Source organism: Sphaerodactylus townsendi, linkage group LG11, assembly GCF_021028975.2.
Source record: "Sphaerodactylus townsendi isolate TG3544 linkage group LG11, MPM_Stown_v2.3, whole genome shotgun sequence".
Taxonomy (NCBI): domain Eukaryota; kingdom Metazoa; phylum Chordata; class Lepidosauria; order Squamata; family Sphaerodactylidae; genus Sphaerodactylus; species Sphaerodactylus townsendi.
In genome coordinates, this window is record NC_059435.1 from 420,337 (window position 1) to 426,599 (window position 6,263).

Below are 6,263 nucleotides of genomic sequence, written 5' to 3' on the forward strand. Positions count from 1 at the left end.
ATAAGGAGCTAACAAGACCAGGTTCAGGGAGAGAAAGAGGGAAAAGAGACCCCCCCACACACACACACATACATACATGCACAGATCATTGTAGGGCCCAACAGGACTGGCAGGCAGTAGTTTTGGAATAGGCAAAAGTACTTCATCACTCAAATACTCGTAGCATTCACTGCCAGGTGGATATATTAAACTGAATCAGACTTTTGGTCCCTCAAAAATAGTATTGTGTACTCAGACTGGCAGCTGCTCTCTAGAGTGTCAGACTGATGTTTTCCGCATCATCTACAAGCTGATCCTTTTAATCAGAGGCCCCATAAAATAAACCTGGGACTTTCTGCATGCCAAGGAGGGGCTCTACCACTGAACCACAACCCCTCCCCACTGAAGGAAGTTCCAGTAATTCCGCTGGCTTTTGTAGCTACTGGCCACAATAACTAAATGGAGCCTCCATGCTTAAAGGCCAAAACCTTTGGAATATCAGTGCATGGGGAAATGGAATCCTGAAATAGATGGGCGAGTGATTTGCTTGAGCATTGCTGCTCTGATGTTCAAGTGTGTGTCCTTCAGCACCAAGTCATGTCAGGTGGCTCCTGTGCCTCATCTTTGTCTCACAATGGCTATGCTTTGAACATAATTTTGAAAGAAATTTAAAGTTTCCTACCCAGAGAAAATATGTGACTTTTGTTATAAAACTAGTTGAATTTTTCAGGAAGGTCAGATCTATCCCTAACAAGCAGATGAGGTTAGACTGGCCCTGTGGGTTGTGTTTCAAAATAGTACGACTTTCTACCCGATTAGAAATAATTAGCTATATTAGAAATAATTAAAACCCGTTGTATGAACAAATACAATAGGCTCTAGAAAACTTTTGGTGGGTTAACAGTGAACACAAGGAGGCCAGCCTCTCCTGTCTTTCTTCCCCCTTGGCCCCAGCTTCCTTTTTGTCCTCCTCCTGTTCACAGATGCCTGCTCCTCTTCCTGGATTCCTATATCACCACAGAACAGGTAAAAGTGCAGTTGTGGCCACCAGCCAGAGCTGGAGTGAGGGGGAACTGTGCCTGGGGCACACATGTGCCCTGTGCCCCCGCCATGCCCCTGCCCACCACACCATGTCCCAGAACGCCCCCGCCACTCCCCCGCACCGGCACACGCCTGATGCATCATGCCCTCTTGCCTTAGCAGTAGCGACCCTCCCACATGGAACAGCCAATGCTCTTCCTCAGACGCATATGGTTCAGTGACTGTCATAATTCAGCGGTGGGGGAGAAGGGTGAGTGCGCAAGAGAATTATGCATGACAATAGACTGGAAGTGAGTCACTGCCACTACAACTAGCCTTCTATATGACAGGTTCAATAGCACAAGTAAGAACGTGCAAGTAACTTGCAGGAGCAGCCATCCCATTTCTGAAGAAGAAGAAGAAGAAGAAGAAGAAGAAGAAGAAGAAGCTGGGGCTAAAGGGGCAGCTAGCAGGCAGCAAGCAAGGAAGCACAGCTGTTGAAGAAAGAAGAAGAAGAAGAAGAAGAGCTAAAGGAAGAAGCAAGAGGAGGGCAGGGAGAGTGGGAGGAGGAGGGAGGAGGGAGGGGAGGAGAGTGGAGGAGAAGAGGGAGGAGGAGGAGGAGGAGGAGGAGAAGAAGAAGAAGAAGAAGAAGAAGAAGAAGAAGAAGAAGAAGAAGAAGAAGAAGAAGAAGAAGAAGAAGAAGAAGAAGAAGAAGAAGAAGAATTGGGTTTTATTCCCCATTTTTCTCTCCTGTAAAATGTCTCAAAACAGTTTACAAACTCCTTTCCCTCCCCCTCCCCACAACAGACTCCTGGTGAAGGGCTGAGAGAGTTCTGAGAGAACTGTGACTGGCCCAAGGTAACCCAGCAGGCTTCATGAGGAGGAGCAGGGAAACAAATTACCAGATTAGAGTCTGCCACTCTTAACCATGCTGGGTCTCTTTGCTTCCCGTATTCATCTCAGTCTTTGTCCCTCCTCCCACCCTTTCGCTTCTCTCTCTTTCTCCTCCATGCCTATAGTCAATTGTCATTGTGCCTCTCTCAACCCATCACTCTTTGTTTCTTTCGCAGCAGCAGCAGCAGCAGCAGCAACCCTGCCCAGCAGTTCCTCCTCCACACAAGGACATAGGTAAGGGGGGGGGGGGTTCTCAGGTTCAAAACCCCCCATTCATGTCCGAAGCTCCGCCCACCCGTTTGTGGGTTTTTAAAACATTTTTGTGTTTTTCGGTTTTTGGCCTGCAGGGGGCGCATTGTTTAGGCTAGCACCACCAAACTTTCAGGGATTGTTTGGGTGACTCTCCTGATGATACTACCCAGGTTTGGTGAAGTTTGGTCCAGGGGGTCAAAAGCTATGGACTCCCAAAGGGGTGCACCATCCTCCATTGTTTCCAACGGAAGGTAATAGGAGATGGGGCTACACCTTTGAGGGTCCATAACTTTTGACCCCCTGAACCAAACTTCACCAAACCTGGGTGGTATCATTAGGAGAGTCTCCTAAAGATACCCTAAAAGTTTGGTGCTGCTAGCTTAACAATTGCACCCCTGACACCAGGCACCCCTCACACTTCCCCAGATTCTCCCTCCCCCCCACACTGCCAGCAACTCTCCCACCTACCTGGCAGCCGCCGACTTTGCTGCCCTTGCTGAGATGCAGACAAAATGTGTGTTTCAAAGAGATTTACATTTAATTATGTCAATAACCCAATTTCTGAACCCAAGAGTCTGAATTGTTGCAGGGCTTGACAAAAAACATGTAGTTTTAACTTTTTAGATTTTAATAGCTTTAATAGCATTTTTCACATGACATCCATCAGGACCCCCTGAACTGTTCAGGAATTGCACTTCTGCACTTAGCAAAAGCCTTTATTCAGAAAAAGCAGTTCAGGCCTCCTGACGTTTATTGGCAGAACTGGAAAAAACCTGCCAAAACTGGTCTGCAAATATAGAAAGCGAATGACTAACCACTCCAAAACACACATACCCCCTTCCCAGCGAAACCCAACCCTTCTCTCTCAGCTAGGAAGGAATGTGGGTTGCCCTTCTAACAGCAACAAGAGGATGTGAATTTCCAGAACAGGTTGGGAAGGTGGGGGAGAGAGGCAGACAACTGTACCCACCTCCTGCCAGGAGGAGTGATTACACTCCCATTCAGTCTGAATGCAGCTGCCTGTTCAGTATGATTTCTGAATGCAGCTGCCAAGCAAACTGTGATTTGTTGGTGGGTTTTCAGCTAGGATGTAACCTGCACTACGTTTAACTATGGTTTGTACTAACTGGTGTGTCATCTGATCATGCAGACATCTCAGCTTGTTCAGTAGCACTGACGAAGCTAGGATGGCTGCTCAGCATTACTTAGAGTAGACAAAAATCCCTAATGCATTTTAATTGAATTTATTGGACATAGTCTTTGATCACAGTTGGTCCCGAAGGTATGAGGGTCCCAAGGTATGAGGGTCCCAAGCCGCAAAGGGCCTTAAAGGTTAACACCAACACCTTGAAAACAATCCGGAATTCAAATGGAAGCCAGTGTAGGCGGCGCAACGCCGGGGTTATATGATTAGCTGCTAAAGAAGAGCCACCACCAGAAGTCGTGCCGCTGCATTCTGGACCAGTTTCAGTTTCCGGATCAGTCTCAAGGGAAGGCCCCGTGTAAAGTGAGTTACAATTGTCCAACCTGGAGGTGACCGTTGCATGGATCACAGTGGCCAGGTCGGCTTGGGAGAGATAGGGGGCCAGTCGTCGAGCCTGGTGGAGATGGAAAAAGGCAACCTGGGTAGCATGGGCCACCTGGCTCTCCATTGCATTGTCTAGTCCACATTTCTCTAGCTTACTTGAAAGAATGTTATGGGGCACCTTGTCAAAGGCTTTACTAAAATCAAGGTATGCTGTTCATGTGTTTAGGCCTCAAGGCAGAGAAGGAAAAAGCAGTGTGCAGCTATTGTGAGTGACAGAGAATATAAAGACTCTGCATAGTCCAGAAATACAGTGAACCTGTACTTCTGCCCTTCCAGAGTCAATGGGGTGATATTTATTTGCTCCTTCTTGTAGCTGTTCTGTGTTTAAACACATCCTTCCAAAATGGGGTTAAAATATGCTCCTATCAAGGCCTGGAGAGGTTGGCTCATTTCAAGCTACATTATTCACCATTTATGCAAGAAAGCTGCTTTTTAGATACAGGACTTATTTGTGATCTTTCAGCTATGACAGAGAAAGAAAATTCAAGCCTGTGTTCTAATTTTTTGATGCTCAGTCCATCTTAAGAAAAAAGGGGGGACTTTTCAAAAACTCTATAAGAGACACAAAGATCGAATAATTACCTCAGCACAATGCCCTCCCCCCTAATCGCTGAAGGCTTTCAGTGCTTGACAATGATGTACAACTAGTGTGTGCATTTTTTAAGTGCAATTTATTAAATCCATATTTTGCAGTCTGCCAGATTATTTATCTTTCTGACTATATTAGTCACCCCAAATTTAATTTTGTAATAAAATAACTCCTTAACCTCATTATCCATAGAATGTGGTGGATAACATTTTTCTTCTATGCTGTTTTTCTGGTTGGGCAAAGTTATTGCTTCACTAATTTAACAATATCTGTATTAATTAAAACACAGCTTTGACTATAATCAGCTTAGGTGTCTCTGGAGCTACATCAAGGCATGAACAGTTTTGTTACAATCTCTGCTTTGTGTCTAAACTGAAAAAAAGTATTTTTAGTTCTATTGAATAAAAATGCAACAGTGTTTTGTGTGAGTTGCAGTCAGAATTTCCTAGAAGAATGGATGCAAGACGTCAATAAAGTCACTCAGAAATTTGAATTATTCATTTTTGTTGCATAGACCAAGACTTCTAAACAGTCATGTGAGGTCCTAGTTTGTCTCAAGAAATATACACATTAATTAAATAATTAAAGACTCCAGTGAGCCCAAAGGTTTTCTAACGCTTGTAGCTGACCTTCTTCCCTTGGTTTGTTCTGAAGGAGTTTGTTCCAGATAGGATAGGAGCAATCCCATCCAATGTAAAATCACATCAGGAGTCCTCATTTTCAATTGAAGTGTAAGTAAAGGGCCATGCCTCTTGGTACATCCCCAAAGATCATTATGGTCCACCACCCTCAGTTTGTCTGAAGAGCTCACCTGGAGTGTTCCCATCCATCTTTACAACAGATGTGATCTTTTGTAGCTGTACACAGACCATGAAGTCTTGTTGCTCTTGACTGTTTCAATGTCTTATGGTTATTTAACTTATTGTTTTACTTTTTTAATTGATTGCCTTCCATCCACATCTCAGGCCTTTGGGAAAAGGGAACTCAAAGTGTTAAAAGGAAATCGATATGATTGAGTCAGTTGTTGAGACTTTCAGGCAGAGGTGGGATCCAGCAGGTTCTCACCAGTTCCCGAGAGTGGGTTACTAATTATTTGTGTGTGCCGAGAGGGGGTTACTAATTGGGTCTGCTTTTCCGTTAGAAATTCCATTAGGTCCAAAAATCATAAATTCCTGTTGTTTCCTATGTGGCTGGTTAGCGAAGGTAGAAAACGGGATAATTCTCCCTGTTGGGCTGTTTTAAAAACATGTTTTAGAAATATGGTGAAGTTCCTTGTTTAAGGAAAGTATCCTTCTTTTGATTTCTAGAAACAAAATTGAGTATTTGAAAGTATTAAGTATTTGACAGGCAGTCAATTAGAGGAGAAGTAGTTGTTTCTGTTGGCAGTAGACGATAGGACAGTGGTGGCGAACCTTTGGCACTCCAGATGTTATGGACTACAATTCCCATCAGCCCCTGCCAGCATGGCCAATTGGTTCCAAAGGTTCGCCACCATTGCGATAGGACTTGCTATAATGAGTTTAAATTATGGACAGAAAGATACCAGCTGGAAATTAGGAATTTTTTTTATACAGTAAGAGTTTTTTACAGTAACAGAGAAATTATTAATGCCCCGCACCAGAATGCCCGGCCACGCCCCCATCGTGCCCCTGTTTGAATCCCACCACCATGGGAACCTGTTACTAAAATTTTGGGATCCCACCACTGCTTTCAGGGTAATATTATATGAATTGAGAAAGCAAATCACAGTTTTCTCATATGAATAGTACTGTCAGAACACCCCCAGATCTTAATCTCCAGCATGTTCATCTTCTCAAAAGCTGCATAAAATAGGCCAAAGCTACTCTCATTTTGCTAAGTGGGCAAGTGACGGAGTTCTAGCTTTAAAAATTTTATTCAGTTTAACTTAAAAAAAAAGACAACATGCAATATACATGAACT